Source organism: Stegodyphus dumicola, chromosome 3 (genome assembly GCF_044657685.1).
Source record: "Stegodyphus dumicola isolate Sdum_Otavi_A_Nest chromosome 3, ASM4465768v1".
In the NCBI taxonomy this organism is placed as follows: domain Eukaryota; kingdom Metazoa; phylum Arthropoda; class Arachnida; order Araneae; family Eresidae; genus Stegodyphus; species Stegodyphus dumicola.
Window position 1 is genome coordinate 267,638,555 of NC_140770.1, and position 16,640 is coordinate 267,655,194.

The following is a 16,640-nucleotide window of genomic DNA, read 5'->3' on the forward strand; positions in this document are numbered from 1 at the left end:
CCGAGGAAGTTGCGGACTATAAATTCCAGGGGCTAAAATATCTTTAGATTTAATTTGAAAATATGTTCTGCCTTTTGAAGTCGTAAATTTACTTTCGGATGTGGTTCTCTCCCGGAATGGCCGAGTCGACTGAAATGTTTGGATCCGTTTCTGCTTTACGACACCAGTTTTCATCTGATTCTCAGTCTCACGCTGAACATAAAAAAGCGGCAGGAATCAGTTGGATTTCCTGAATTTGTTGCCCACAGTTTAGAAACAAGTAATTTAAACAATTCCAAAGCTGGTATATTTATATCACAGTCCTCTCTTCCCCCCTATCTCCTCCCGAGTTTTTATCGAACTGTTTGGGTTATCTCCAGTTTCGCTTAAGGAAATTAGCTTCATGTTAAAGCTTTGAGTAGTTCTGCTTTCAGTTAAATTTAGGCTTTTGGTTTTGCAATTCGGTAAGTGGATTTGTAGCCTAGAAGGCTTTAGTTCAGAAACAGTAATTTAAAGGTTTTAGTCATGCTTTTTTTGCATTAAATATCTTTACTGAAAGAAACTATAGCAAGGTTGTTTCAAAAAGGTTTTCAAGAACGCCAACTAGTGTAGCATGAAAATGCGCAAGTTTTTTTTCCATGTGTATAATTGTGAAATAGCATACTTTGGGTTTCAAAAATGTTTTCAAGAATGTTATATAGCGCAGTATGAAAACGAGCCATTTTTTTCCATGTGTATTTTAATGGGAAATTGCTTACTTTGAAAATTCATCTCCGAATGATATTTTTCCCATCACGTTTCTTATTTTGTCACAACTGAGGTTTTTACATCCATTTTTGTACGAAGTAAAGAAAGTATTGTAATCGCGAAAAATTCCGGGTATCATATCATCAACAAAAATATTCATTTATATATATCATCAACAAAAATATTCATTTATATATATCATCAACAAAAATATCCGTTTTGGCAGATATCGGTTGCAATTTAAAGATTTTTGCGTGACATCTTTACCTTAGATTTAAGAACAAAATAAAGGATTCTTTTTCCCCAAACGAATTATAAAACCGATTTAAAATGGATTCGTAAGAGATTTTTTTCGTTGCGTCTGTACGTACGTACGTATGGATAAATCTCGCAAAACTCCAAAACGAGTAGCCTCATAACGTTGTATATATAACTTCTATACAGTTGTGTACCCCCTATTTTGGTTGCTATCTTCCATACCCACTCTCTTGGCTCACTTGGCTTAGTGAGCTCAGTTTTCTTTATTCTTATATGTTGGTAAATTGCGCATTTTTTGCTTTACAAAGGATTAAAATATTTTATTCTTATCTTCCGGTTAAGGTTTTTATCCCTTTAGTTATTCTGCATGCAATAGTTGTAGAATTATTAACAATTTAAAATTTGTAAATGCGTTTTTTTACCAGAGCAGTCGTATTTGTTTGCATTTGAAACTTAGCAGGATCGTGAATTAAGTTTTTCTACGTCTTCAGTGTCTTTTTGCCGAGTGGGACCGAAACGAAATTTTTGGTTTTGTGCACCGAAAAATCTGCCTTCTTGCCCGCTACCCGAATAGCTTGTTTTTATGTAGAAACTGTAATTTTAAGTGTAAAATTTGTTTTTTTTTTAATTGTTTTAACTGTACTCCGTAATTTATATTTTTCTATATCTTTCAATTTTTAACGAAGATATTTTGAAGTTTTTACAGATTACTTTTTCGCCGCGAAATGAGAACTGAATTAATTGAATGAGAAATTTATGAGGAAGTCATGTAGTGTACACATCAGTTTTTTTTTTTTTTTTTTTTTTTTAAATTTGGGAATGAAGGTGGAGGAGAGATCTTCTAGCATTGGTGAAACGTGTGCAAGTGGCAAAAATGGCTGAGAACCACTGTATTAAACAATGGCTGAAATATTCTTTATTATCATGGTATTCAAAATGTAGATGGGCAACTGACTGTAGTTGTCTGAGCCTTTGATTTTCAAATATCCTTTGTATCTTCTTATTCTTTTACTACATACTGAGGAATGGATAAATTTCATCTGCAAAAACTGTATTCTCTAGAGGCAGTTGCTTCACGAAAGCGACATTTGTTAATCACCTTTGCTGTTGATCTGAGGAAAACTGTTGTAAACATTATTTACAATTTTTTATTACGGGCAAACGATAGTAAGTGAACGATTCAATAAATAATTATTTATATAGTTCACTCTAAACCAGAGCGATGGATGATCTAAGCGAGGCATCTGTAAAAATGGCACGTCGATGTTATTTAAGTCAAAAATACGTTAGAATTGATATCAAATAAAATAGAAAAAAAAATAAAAAAAGATTTTAAATTCCGTCTGAAAGGTTTCAGATTTTAAATGTTAAAAAATGTCCAAACGGCGTTTTTTTAATATTTTGTGTGTTACATTTATTTATTAAACATCATGTTCTTCCACTTAAACCATAAAATTCAGTTCAAGAGTAATATCGCAAAATTATTTTAAATTGAGCATATCTTTAGAATTGCCGATACACAGTCTCAAGCGCTGGAGATAAAATCGTTTTTTCTGTACAACGTTGCCATTGCTCGCTTTGAAATCCAAGAGTTTGTTAATCAAAAACTCGTTAAAGTTTTACAAACTATAAAATCGATACTAAAACAAAATCCAAATTTCAAATTTGGGTTTCTAGATGCCCATATTCGCAGTAGGATTACGTCGTTCAAAATTCGATAGCTCTAGGTACCGTTGTCTTATCATAATGCGAGAAACATACTACATATATTTATGCAGCTTCTTCATTATTTAATTTCTTTAAATATAATACTGGGAGATAGTATTTGATGGTAACAATTTGAAAAGTGAAACAACGCTTTTAGTAAATCAATGCAAAATACCAAAACGAAATTAATAGTCCTTCTGGCCGAATTGCCCCTTTGGGATAAAAGTATTTAAAAAAATCTGAACTAAGTTTTTATTCCAATTTTTGAAACATATTATTAACTTTTACAAAAGGAATATGATAGGCAAATATGTAATAACAGTTTTATGCGATATTGCATACCTTATAAATTTGTTCAAGCAATTTTAAGACTTTGAATACATCAAAACAATAACAAACACAAAATCAAAAATTCGTAAACACAAATGATGTTCACAGCCTACACATCAACTCACAATAATGACCGTTACACCATTAGTGTTGCCACCACCCTGAAACTTTCAAAACTATAAGTATGTATCTAGTTGGTTACACTATGCAGTAAGCTAAAATTTGTGTTTTGATTTGATTTACATGACTAAGTATGAGTATGTTGCCAAATAGCAACAACGCTAATTATGAAGATATAAGCGTGTAATCATGAAAACTAATCAATGCTAGCAATTCGCTTTGATCTAAAAATATATTATGATATATCAGAACTTTCATTTCACGCAGTGAAACATTTTAATGATTGCGCAAAAATAAACAGCGACGGAGTAGGATCACTTCTAGACTTTTATTTTATAACTTCTTGACATTTTCTCTTTTGCAGAAAATATACTGCCTAGAAATTATAATAATAAAATAAGATGGGAGGAAAAGCACATCATAAAGATGTTCTTAAAGTAACTCATTGTCTACCTTCACGCCTCTCGTAATTAATTTACATCTCTTCATAGCCCTGCATTGGCAACGCGCTTTCGAACTGTCGTCCATAGAATTCGGTTGCTAGAAATGTTGCTAAACTGTTACTGTTTTGATACTTCTTTTTTACTTAATTGTGTTATCGGATTTTTTTAGGTGTTTACGTATGAATATGTAATCATTATACGTTTACAATTTCGTTTCTACAAACGGAGAGTAATTGAATTTATTAAAGTTATTTCAAAAACAAACATCTCATTCATCTTCGGCGCCATTTGAAAATCGGACAGTAAACATTGATAAAATAACAAAACGATTATCGCTTTTGAAAAACTGCGTTTGCTATTTCTTTTTTTATCGTAACTTGTTTCTTTTCTTTTTCCTGTTATAATCGGCTTATGCATACGACAACGGGCAATTTCGAGTAAGCAGGTTCTTTTATAATTCATGGGAAGCTCCATCTATAAATTCGTTTTATTTCGCGAGTTCTCTGCTGTAAATACGAATAGAATTGACGATAATCGGAATTTCATTATTTCAACTCGCGGAGGATTCGTATGTCAAGAAAGACGATGAATTCCAATAGAGTTTATATTGGAAATATTCTAAAAGTACCTAATCCAGTAAGGTTCGAATCAATTAAAAAGGCATGGTCGCAGTGGTTGGCAATAGTTGCCGAAACGTTGGTTTCGAATGAAAACATTGAACCTTCGACCCCACCCGAACCGAAATGTTACAGTTTTGTAATCAGAAAAAAAAATTGAGAGCTTTCAGATTATTTTTTTTTAAATCTGAAAGCTGTCAGATTTTTATTACTTCTTAACGTTTTGTGTGTTACCTCTATTTATTAAATATCATGTTCTTCGCCTAAAACCATAAAACTCAATTCAACAGCAATATCGCAAAATAATTTAAAAAGAACATATCTTTAGAATTTCCGATACATAGTCTCCCAGCTGGGTATAATTTTTTTCCGTACAGTGTTGCCATTGCTCGCTTTGAAATCATTGAGTTTGTTAATCGAAAACAAATAATTGCTTTACAGAATAAGAAACAGATAATAAAATTAATTCAAAATTCGGGCTTACATGTGCCCATTTTCGGTTGGAGGATTACGTTATTCATAATTTGATGGCTCTAGGTACCGTTGTTTTTTCACAGTATGAAAAACTTTCATGAAGATTCTTCATTATTTAGTTTTTTTTAATATAATTAATTTGGATAATATTTGGTGGCAACAGTTCGAAAAGTAAATCAACGCAGGAAGTGAAACGACGCAAAATGTCTCTTTCAGATAAATAACCCTTTCTGTCTAACACCCTTTTGGGCTGAAAAAAGACCCATTTTAGTCGTGCTAGTAAATTTGTATTTAAAACCAAAAATCAATTCCTTCTAGTCTATTCCTTTCAGTGAATCGATGTTCCATATTTTGGCCTACAAGGGGCCGAGCGGTAAATTCGCTGAACACTAATAGTTCCGTCTCGGCGAATTCGAATCCCGGCGAACGGGCTGGTTGCATGGGTTGTTTTGTGGTTTTTCCCGTGTGTAATATAGATATTAGGTTGTCCGCAAAATTATGCAGGTTTTTTAACCTATATCTTTAAAGTATCATAACTCAACTCAAAAACAATTTTATTAATCAAATAAGGACCAGCCGAATCTATGCATTTTTGTCAAAGAGATATAAGTTTATTTATGCCAATAGAATAAAATTCTGGAGTTCTGGACGCGATAAAGTTGTCAAAGGCTTTTTTGACCTTGTCTTGGTTTCTGAAGCATTTCTTTTGCAAAACGTTATCAAGATGTTTGAAAAAGTGGTAATCGGTCGGCGAGAGGTCGGGCGAATATGGAGGAAGAAGGAGAGTCTCGTATCCCAATTCATGCAATTTCTGAAGGGTCAGTTGCACGACGTGCGGCCGAGCATAGTCATGGAGAAGAACTGGCCGCTTTCTGTTGACCAATGCCGAGCACATGCGTTGCAATTTGTGGTGCATTTCGTTGATTTGCTGACAGTACTTATGTGCCATAATCGTTTCGCCCAGATTTAGGAAGCTGTGGTGGATGAGAAGGACCTCAGACCACCAAACAGTCACCATAATTTTCTTTTGGTGCAAATTTGGCTTTGGAAAGTTTTGTGGTGTCTGACCGTGGTCCAACCACTGAACCGAATGTCGCCAGTTGTTGGAGAGAATCCACTTTTCATCGCGCGTAACAATTCGATCAAGCAAAGGATCGTTTTTGTTGCGGAGAAGAAGAGCAGACGACACTTCAAAAATTTTCGCTTAAATTCGTGAGGCACCCACTTATCGAGCTTCTTTGACTTTCCTGTACGATTCCAAGTGATCAGAAATCGTTGTTTTGCTTACGCCAAGCTCGTCCTCAAGCGTTCGAACAGTTATGCACGGTTTTGTTTCAACTTCAAATCATCGTCATCAACAGCTGAAGAGCGTCCACGACGCTCTTGTTCTTCCAGGTCGAATTCTCCAGTACGAAACTTTTGATACCACCGTTGAACTGTAGATTCATTAACACTTTTCTCACCCCATACTTCGTTGAAATTTTGAGCCGTTTGTGCTGCGCTGTGGCCTAGCTTGTACTCATAAAAGTAAATTTGCAGAAAATCCCGTTTTGACGTCTAAACAAAAACGCATATTAAATATTTTTTTATTAATTTTGCAACAAAATGATTATTATAGAAATATTGAGCGAAAATAGAACTTCAAAATAATATATAAACCAGTGTAATTCAAAATAGTTTTGTTGTTAGAAATGTACAGAAAAGATAAACAATTGCAAATCCTGCTTTATTTTCCGGACAACCTGATACAAGCCAGTTTCACTTAAAGTCCTCCACAAAGACATGCCTCCTCTTACGCACATAAATCTTCGAGTGCTTTGTCTTTATCAAACCAACCAACCAAACCGTCTTGCATCTTGTTTATCCATTATTGTTTATGTGTAATAAATGAATTATTGTCTTTGGATTAATTTGCAATTTGGCAAGCAGATAAATATTTTTATACATGTGTCTTCGGCTTAGCAGCAAACTCACCCATCAGCAAAATTGTTTTCAGGAAATACGCTTTTAAAATATTTAATACACGCTGAAAAAAGTTCTGAAAAATGCGAATATAAAGTTGCACAATCATTCTAATGCATTTTTCTCATAAAATATGCATAAGAATGATTGTGTAACTTTATATGCAAAAATATCTAAAGAAGAAAATAGTACATTGGCTGGAAGCAACACAAATTGCAATGCGTCGAGGAGTAGACATAACAATAGCTTGCATTATACTATTAGATTCAAACGAAATCCATTTTACGGTAATCTTCTGGAGTGAATTTTTATCTTAAGGATTTCTCTGCGGTTATTGTCACACAAGCAAATAATATACTCTGGAAACTAATACAGGATCATCAAAGAAAGCATTGCGGAAATTTTAAAGGGTATTTACCGAAAGCGTCTTAAATATATTAAAATGACTCGAATGTTGAAATGCTTATAATTGTGTCTCATTTCAAACGTTCTCACAGTTTGCTTTATTTATTTCACGACCTACCAATCGGCAAATTTTCAGGAAAAATTATATTTTCCTGAAAACAATTTCCTTGGCATATTTCTGAACTCTATTCAATTTCAATCCAAGCTCTGGGATTTGTGTAACTATGACAATTCTGATCCTTAATCCTGATAATCAAAGTTGATTATAAACGGATGTTTTCCCCACCCTATGCAACATAAGCCAGTGCACCCTGGAGAACAGGCGCAAAGGCATAATACAGAGTCTGCTCGCACAATTTTAGACAATTTTCAGTGTAATTAAAGAAACATTTTACCTAAATTTTTTATGTTTTGAATGTTCTATTTGATAACACTTATTCTTCGCTACCTTTATACACTGTAATTTCCCAGACAATAAAGCCTTTTGTATTATCGGAAGAAGTCTTTTATGAATTAGTTCTGTTCCCGCGATTCCTCTTTCCGCGTTTTTAAAAATTCTTCCTGTTCCACGAAATCAGGCAGTACAATCCCCCTCCCGCAGCTCCTCAGAAGATGTCACGATGAGACATTAAGAAGAGCTGGGCAGTTCCTTTGTGAAAAAATTAGTCTTCGTTATATTGAAGACATGTCTTAGTTTAGGCTCCTCTTTAGTTTCATTCTATTTGCAATTCTGCTACAATATTAGCTGTTATTTTCAAATCTTATGTTAACCAATATGGATGTTTTAGACATTATTGAAACTAAAAGGGAAAAAAACCTTTAGTCCTACACACAGCTTTATATATAGGACATTTTCATATATTTCATGTTTAAAAATTGGGTATAAAATATGGTTTTGATAATATGTGGAGTTGATCTCAAAAATTTTCTTCACTCTCTTTATTTATAATTTGGCATTATATGAAAACTAGCAATAATCATAAATTCCTTTGAAAAACTTCCTTTAGAATCCTTAAACCATGTTTTAAAGATTTTTTTCTTCTCTTTGATGATAATACATGGATCTCTTTTTATTGCCGTTATTTAAGTACAAGATTCGTCTATTAAGACAACATTTTTCCATTTTCGTCCGGATAAATGTTTCTCGTGAAGAATTCTGCACCGTTTTCTGCTTTAGACGATCTGTGGTAGAGAAAGACGATGAACATTTTGATTTTTCGCCTTTTTTATGATTCAAATCAGTATTAATCACTTTGCAGTTGACAATGAGCATTTTAATGATTTTGCAACTGTCTTTTGACTTGGTGGATTTTCTTTTAACATTAAAGATCTTACTTGTGCAGCAGTCGAAACATTCCGTTTTTTCCTTGTGTAAATATTTGTAACAGTTTTTCCACTTCAAGCTAAATTTTGAATTTTTTCTCTCTGTTGTTGACAGCATTACCAATCGTGGCTTTAGATATTGAAAACCCATGGCTTTCACAGTGTTTTTTAAAAACTAAATACGAATAAGTTTCTTCGTAAAATACACAAACATAGTCTTCCATTCATTGCTTCTTTAAGAGCGACATCTTGCATGAAAACAAAATTGACAAGTTGCAGACGACAGTTTATACTTTTAAAAATATAGTTGTGGTTAAAAAAAAATTTCATGTAGAAGAATTTTTTTACAGCAAAGCAGAGTGGTCTAAAAGTATGGGAATAAACTTCTGTACAACAATTATTTTGACGATATTCAATTCGACTAGCTAATTGGCCCACTCCTATCAATCCAGGCATTGCTGAATCTTTTCATTCCCATCCATCAATATTCCATAAAGTAACTGAGCTTTGGTAGTTCGACGTTTTGATTGCAGGTATGTACGGGCTGGCTGCATGAGCATTTACGTGGATTTCTGTGTGTGCAATGTGGATACGATCTAGTTTTTTTCAAAAAGTACTCCACGAAGACATCCCTTCTCATAGGCAAATAGCTCTTTCCTGCTTAGCCATAGTGAAATAAAACAAATTAAACCATTCACATCGTTACCTTATAGCCATTAAAACCTGAAGTATTTCTTAATATTTTAAAACTTGATAACTCTGCTAAATTTATCAGTACCCTTTCGTTGCATTTGTGTTCCTTTCTAACGATACAATGCTATAGATATGTAAGATATTAAATAAGAAAATAAATTACTAACTTAACTGGCAATAGCTCTTTAAATTTTTTCTTTAGATTTTTCTATGTTCCTCTCCTTGCATTTGCATGAAAATTTGTCTTGACTGCGACATTTCTAGATGAGTCCATACGCATGACTTGATAACACTGATGACGTAATTAGTTCGGAACTTAAACCGAAACCTCCTCTCAATAAGCAACTTAAACTTTCTCTTAGTGAGTTTCCATATTGGGTAACTGCGTACTTTTGCATCTACCTCTCTTCTCGCTTGCAGAATTTAACATCGTCTGGTCACCCTGCGATGATTATTCGCCGTTATGTAGTAATATGGGAAAAATATCTTTCAACAATGTTCAAAAGTAAATTATGTTTTAACTGAAGGCATGATTGTCTGCAAATCATTAACACTTCTCCTACGCAGTTTTACCATTACCACCAAGTCATCAGTCAAATGTTTATTCCATTGCCACTAATTATACTTACTTTCATTGCATAGATATATTTCTGATATGCATTTATGTGACTATATTTGATTTTAAGCTGTATTCAATTCAAACAAATTTTTCTGAATTATGAGTGCTCGTGGAATTAGCAGACATAATGCACTTTGTCTGTAAACACGCTTCGTAATATTGATTACGAGTAAATTAAAGTTCATATCTTATGCAGAATTATTCATAATTTCATGAGAAAGTTTAAAACAAATATTCTGTGTAGCCTGTTTCAAATTTTATTACGCTGAGCATGAATTATCCTCCCCTTTTCACGTATTTCACAAACATTTAACTTATTTAACTCTGCATGGGAAGATTCATGGGGATGTATTACACTAGTTAATGTCGCAGTGGAATAAAAATGGTAATAATTGGCCTCTTTTAGAAAGACTGTTATCCGACTTCCTGCACAGATATCATTATCGTGAGCATTTGCGAGGGTACGTCAATTAAAGTTTACCACGAAGTTAGACAGGATTCACAATATGATGAGATAACACTTTTATTGTGTGACCTTCCTGGTCTCCGGATTTAACCTTAAGTGATATTTTCTCGAGATATGCTTTTTTAAGAACATTCATTGTGTGCTTTTTATTCTCGCTCTCCTCCAAGATCATTGCAACCTTGTGGCTGTGATCAACGGTGTTACGGTTCTGTTGATGTAGTACTGTCATTCACGAAACAGATAATTGCACATATATTTGACTTATTAGCAACAATAAGCGCATTTAGCATCCATGAAATTTGGAGAAAGATTTTAATATGTTCGCACAGTTACGATAAGCTATTGTAAGTGCCAGTTAAAGTCTGAATGACCGTAGTATTCTGAGTAAATTCTGAGTAACTGCAGGACGATTGAACGGACGGTTACATAGACTGAAAATGTATCAAACTCCGCTAACTTGCGCTTGAAGAAATTTAAAACAAAATAAAGTGCTAAATTAACCAGTCCAGCATAAACCTTGGCTCACTCCTAGCTAAACACTGGCGAGTCGAGACTAACAGAAACTTGTGCCGGCAAGATAAATAGCAAAATAAAAAAAAATAAAAAAAATTCTTAGCCAGAATGATGACCAACCTATGCTGCTAAACACTCACTTAAAAGCATACCAACTAGAAGCTTATGCATGCATTAAATTAATTTGCATTCTGGTGGAAATTTACAAAAACCTGAAGCTAAAGATAAGTTAAAATAGTTGGGTTAATTAAACCAAACCTTACAAGATTGTATGCATTTCAATATAATAAGAGTTGGTATCGGTTGAGCAATTTCTTTACTTTAAATTTTAAAGTATTTAATTATGGCAAAGCACACTAGGGCTATCTGCCTAAGGGGAGGGATGCCTTCGTGGAGGACTTTCTAAGGGAAACTGGCTCGTATACACGTTACACATGGGGAAAACCACGAAAACACCCATGCAGCCAGCCCGTTCGCGGGATTCGAACCTCGGACCGAACTAGCAGTGTTCAGCGACTTTACCGCTCGGCCGCTGGTGGGCCCTTTAAATTTTAAAAATGTTTGACAGTTATGCATAACCTTGTATGTATAGATATTTAACAAATATTCTCTATTCGTAAAAAGCAAATAAAATTTAATTACGAAATTTTAAAAGAAATAAAAATAAAAATAATTATTATTGCTGCGAACTAATTTACAATATCATTTAAGTTCTAAGAGCATATGTAAATTAATTATACGTATCTGAAACCATGAAAAAATATATTATTCCAAAAAATTGCATAAGTGAATAATTGTTCAGTAGGCAGGAAGCAGACTTATCAAGGGGATGTTATGTATGATGTATGATGTATATATATATATATATATATATATTCGGCTATTCCAAAATTATCTGAAATCTTCAAAATTATCTGGCTTGGTTTAGCACGGCTTATTTGATTATGGCAAAGTAGTCGAGAGCTATCTTCCAGAGGGGATGAATTCCTTCGTGGAGGACTTTCTAAGTGAAAGTGGCTCATATCCATGTTGAACATGTGGAAAAACAGGAAAACGCCCATGCAGCCAGCCCATTCGCCGGGATTCAAACTGTCAGGACTTAGTGACTTTATCGCGTGACCGCTGGTGAGCCTTATCTCCTTCTGAAATTATAAAATCCCGTTTGTCAAAATTCTATTTGTCAAATCGAAGTGCGTTTCCTTCTAATTATTTTGTTGCTGCTGACAGACCTTAATTGAAACGTATGTTTAAATACCGTACTGCTCATGCTGCATAATTCTATGTTGTTATATAACTTTTGTTTCCCTACAGTGCTGAAAATAGAGAATCCAAAAGTTCATTTTCATCATATTAAGAACTTTTATTTGAAAGAAGGAAAACAAAATGCTGGTCAGATTTTTCGTTATATTTATGCTATTTATGAAAAAAGTGCTGCATCTGATGGCACAGCTTGAAGCTGATTTGACAAGTTTAAACGTTGAAATTTCAACCTCGAAGATGATGCTCGCTCTGGTCGAACCATCCTCTGCAAAGAAGAAACTATTAAAAGAAGATAATATTGCTCATAATCCAAATTATGTAGTTTAGGAACTATCAGATAGAATAAATATTCTAAAAGATACAGTACATAATTATTTATAGTTTGGGTATGTAAGCGCTATGATGTATGGGTATCTTATAATTTAACACCACAAGATAGGTTTCCTCGAGTTTCCATATGTGATTCTTTGTCGAATAAAAATAAAGAAGTTTCTTTTCTGAAACGGCTTAGTATTAAAGATGAGAAGTGGATCCTATACAAGAGAAAGATTACAGGGCAAGCTAAAAGAACCTCCTTTACTATCATCCAGAAAGAAATGGCATCTTAGAAAAGTGATGCTTTGTTGTATAGTGAAACTACAAAGAAGCTGTATAATTTGAATTGTCACCACCATTTTTTTAAAAGAAGAAATCGAAGCAAAGCACACTTTCACCAATCTCCAAAGTGTCTTCCATCAAAATAATACTTGGCCACGCATTTCGAGGAATGTTCGACAAAGACTTTTTGAACATGGTTGAGACGTCTATTGTGACCATTATTTACTGCTCAGACCTTGTGTCTTCAGTCAGTCATCTACAAATTTTTCCACAGGCCTTCAAACAAGGACAAGTAGTTCTCTTCTTAAAGAAAAATAAAAGCGCACAAGATTTGCGCTCTTATCGACCCATCTGCCTTTTATCCGCAATGGGTAAGATTTATGAAAAACTACTTGTCCAACGGCTGTCCTATCACCTGCACGTGACCAATTTCCTCAGCTGAAGACAGTTCGGTTTCCGACCACGTCTCTTCACCACACATGCTCTCTGTACTATCCGGGACACTATACAACGCAACAGAGCTACGGGATATCATACGGCCTTCATCTCCATCGACCTGCAGAGCGCGTTCGACACCCTCTGGTGGCCTGCTATAAAACAAGCCCTCAGAATAGCACGCTGCCCAGCAAATATCTTTAACACCTTTAATAGCTATTTGGAGAACCGAAGCTTTTTAATTTCCAACGACAACGGCACAACCACCAAAAGCCAGGAGCGAGTATGCCCCCAGGGCTCCTGCGCCGGACCGGTTCTCTGGAACCTAACTTTCAATTCTGTGCTGGAAGCTGACTGGCCACAGCATACTACAGTTGTTGCTTACGCAGACGACGTCGCTCTGCTGGTCAAGGGACGCACACGGAAGGAATTAGAAAGAAATGGGACTGCAACATGTACCATATTCGAAAACATGTGCACTGCATTAAAACTCAAAATTTCCACTGAGAAATCCATGGCCCTTGTCATCCCTAGGGCAGGTACTAATCCATCACGCCGTCCTTGTATCAAATTGCACAATCAAAACATCAAGATAGTCTCAACCCTTAAACATCTAGGCCTTCTCTGGGATCAAGGACTCACGTGGCTCCCGCACATTCAAGACATCAGAAAGAAGACTATCACCATTGCAAGGAAAGCACGCACCTTTCAAGGGCAAAATTGGGGGCAGAACCATCATATACAGAAGATCCTATATCACACTGTGGCAGAGAAGATCGCCACGTACGCTGCCGCTGCCTGGGCCCACCCAATGGGCGCTCGTAAAATCAAATTACTGACTACCGTCCAACGCCCTTTCGCCCTCAACCTCACGAAAGCCTTTCGCACAACTGCAACAAGTGCGGTGACTGTCCTTGCGGGGTTGCTGCCTCTCCACATCAAAGTAGAAATGGAAGCGGCATATACAACTCTAGTATAATTGAGAAAAGACGTCACATTCTACAATAGCACCTACAGCCCAGTCCAGTTTGAAACACCTGGACACCCTCTCCACACACACCCGGCAATTAAAGGCAAAGGAATTTCGGTCATCATTCCACGCACCCTACCAACACTGGAATGCAAGTACCTTCACAAGGTACCCACATCTTTACAGATGGTTCTAAACAGGAGGAAGGTGTAGGCAGTGCCTACATCCACTACCAGGATGGCCTGATAGAACAAGAATGGAAAGGTCGTTTGCAAAATCACAACAGCATCTTCCAAGCGGAGGTCCTGGCCATCACAGCAGCAGTGCAGCACATTGTCCATAATGATCTAAATCATGCCACACTTCATACAGACAGCTACTCAACACTTCAAGCCCTTCAGAACCATCAGCACAGATCCCCACTAGTCATCGCCCTTCAGCACCTCTTGCAGCAAAATTCACATATGCACACGACGCTGATGTGGATAAAAGCACATGCCAACAACGAAGGCAATGAGTCAGCAGATCGTTTAGCCAATCAGGCAGTAACCGACTCAAATGCACAGCAGATCCACCTTCCTACCTAAAGGGACAGCTCAGGAGTAAAGGGCTCCAACAATGGCAGGAGAAATGGAACCATAGCACAACTGGCCGCCGCACCTACGATTTCTTCCCCAAAGTCAGCACGGATCGACACATCGCAATCGCTCCGCTGACACGATATATCACGGGACACGGCCCATTCCCCAGCTAATTCCAAAGGCACAACATCTCATCAACAGATATATGCGTCTGTGGAGCCCCAGGCAACCCAGACTACTATCTTTTCACCTGCCAGCTGACAAAAGACCATCACCTCCCATGTCCAACCATGAACAGAGATGCGTACCACCGCTTTATCATCACTCACAAGCCAGCCATAACCAAAATCTGCAAAGCTATCACTCAAATCGGGGCAATGGGCCAAGATATCTGCTCACCGCAATAGACCAGATTAAACACGATCATCTTTTCGTCCCCCCTACCGACTATCCAACCTTTTCAAAAGCTTTTCACTCAGGGGCCACCTCCACAAGTTGTTAAACAAAAGCTCCTCACCACCAAGCCTTCAACTTTATGTGCACACGTCAATCTTCTTTAGAACTTACCTTACCGGTGTGCTAGCAGAGTACCAACTGTGTCAACTCAAAGTGCCTTCGAATGCCTACATCACCTTCCAACCTATTGCAATGAATGGTACACCGCACGTATACATCATGCACCAAATCCGACTATGCCTAAGCACTAGTGCACACATCAGTGAAGATCAGTACCTACACCGTACTTGTTCACAGTCATAGTAACTGTGCAATCATTATGACTGTGTACTGAAATTACTGTGCCTAACATAGTGTCTGCGCTGTAGTGACTGTACCAACCTATAGCAATTGCATTAAAACTTAGTGACTGTGCCAAACTCCAAATTTAGTGCTATTAGTACCACAGTGTACACTAAACTTTAGTGTAGCCTGAACTCTTGCAAATTTGAACTATAGTGCAGACTGTACTTTCAGCGAACTCTAACACTAACTCCTGGCACCATAACTCGACATCCGGTACTAATAGCTTCATCTCTGTGTTTAAGTGCTCACAGCACATTTGCAACCCCAAGGATACCAGCAATACACATATGACTCTATAAGTATTTATTACTCTTGTTTTTACTCTTGTATCTTATATATGTGTCTCTCTTTATATTTATCTTAATACCAATGCATCCTTATGTTCGTATCTGTTAGTATTTGTTTGTTTTTGCCTGTATACGTATCTATTCTTGTATTTGTTTTGTATATTTTTATGTATCTGTGTTATTCCAACAGCCATGCACACCCACAAAGTTATTGTCACGCAACCATTGTCAAACAATAATCCTCAGTCCCTGTTTGGCCATGTATTGATCTTTAGATCTGTATTATAAACTCCCGAGGCAGCCTCACGGGGCCCCAGGGAGTTGTTATTCCTAGATAGGGGAGGGCGTGGGACACACGCCTGTTTACCTATGTTAAACACCAGGCGTCCCCGTCCTCCGTCACCTGTCACCTGTCTTCAGATTTTTATTCCAGTACCTTCAAAATTCTCTGAATGGCGCGGAGTTCACTTTTTTGGAATTGTCAAACAGCGCCTTGATAACTTCTTCAGGGAAGAAACTAATAAAATTTTTAAAAGAGAAATTTTACAGCTGTCTGAGTGAAATGTCATAGCTAGATTTCATATTGTGCTTATATGATTCAATGAAAGTTTATCATGTTTTTGTATTTATCATAAAAAGTTGCAGTTCTTTCCGGGTGATCCAATATATTCCTATATTCAAAATTCAGCAATGGTTGTTTTCTTTCAGTCGCGGGCAATAGCAATTTTTAGCACTAGCCACTACTAATCCCAGAAATGGTGGTCATTTTATTATGGAGGCAGCATCTACTAATAGGCAGCCAACGTTACGTCCTATGAGGGGACAGAGAATTTTACATCCATGCCTTTTCCGGGAGTCGAACCTGGTCCTTCGGTAGCGCAGTAGGCTGCCCTAACCACTATTCCATCTGGGCGTAATTCAACAATTGTTAAAAACTGCATACAAAAATTATAAAATTAAATTGTGGCTTAATGTATTCATTTTTGTACATGAAACCTTGGGAAGGAGTCTGAAATTTGTATTTGTGCAATTTTAATCTTCTCGAACTTTGTG

The 16,640-nt window shown here is 36.3% G+C and overlaps 1 protein-coding gene and 1 pseudogene across 2 annotated transcripts in view; one reads left to right on the top strand and one right to left on the bottom strand.

The window, feature by feature from the left end:
- Dgk (diacyl glycerol kinase 1) overlaps positions 1-16,640 on the top strand; it is a 911,622-nt gene that overhangs the window by 505,251 nt on the left and 389,731 nt on the right. The window lies entirely within an intron of this gene.
- Positions 5,271-13,048, bottom strand: LOC118197389 (histone-lysine N-methyltransferase SETMAR pseudogene; annotated as a pseudogene).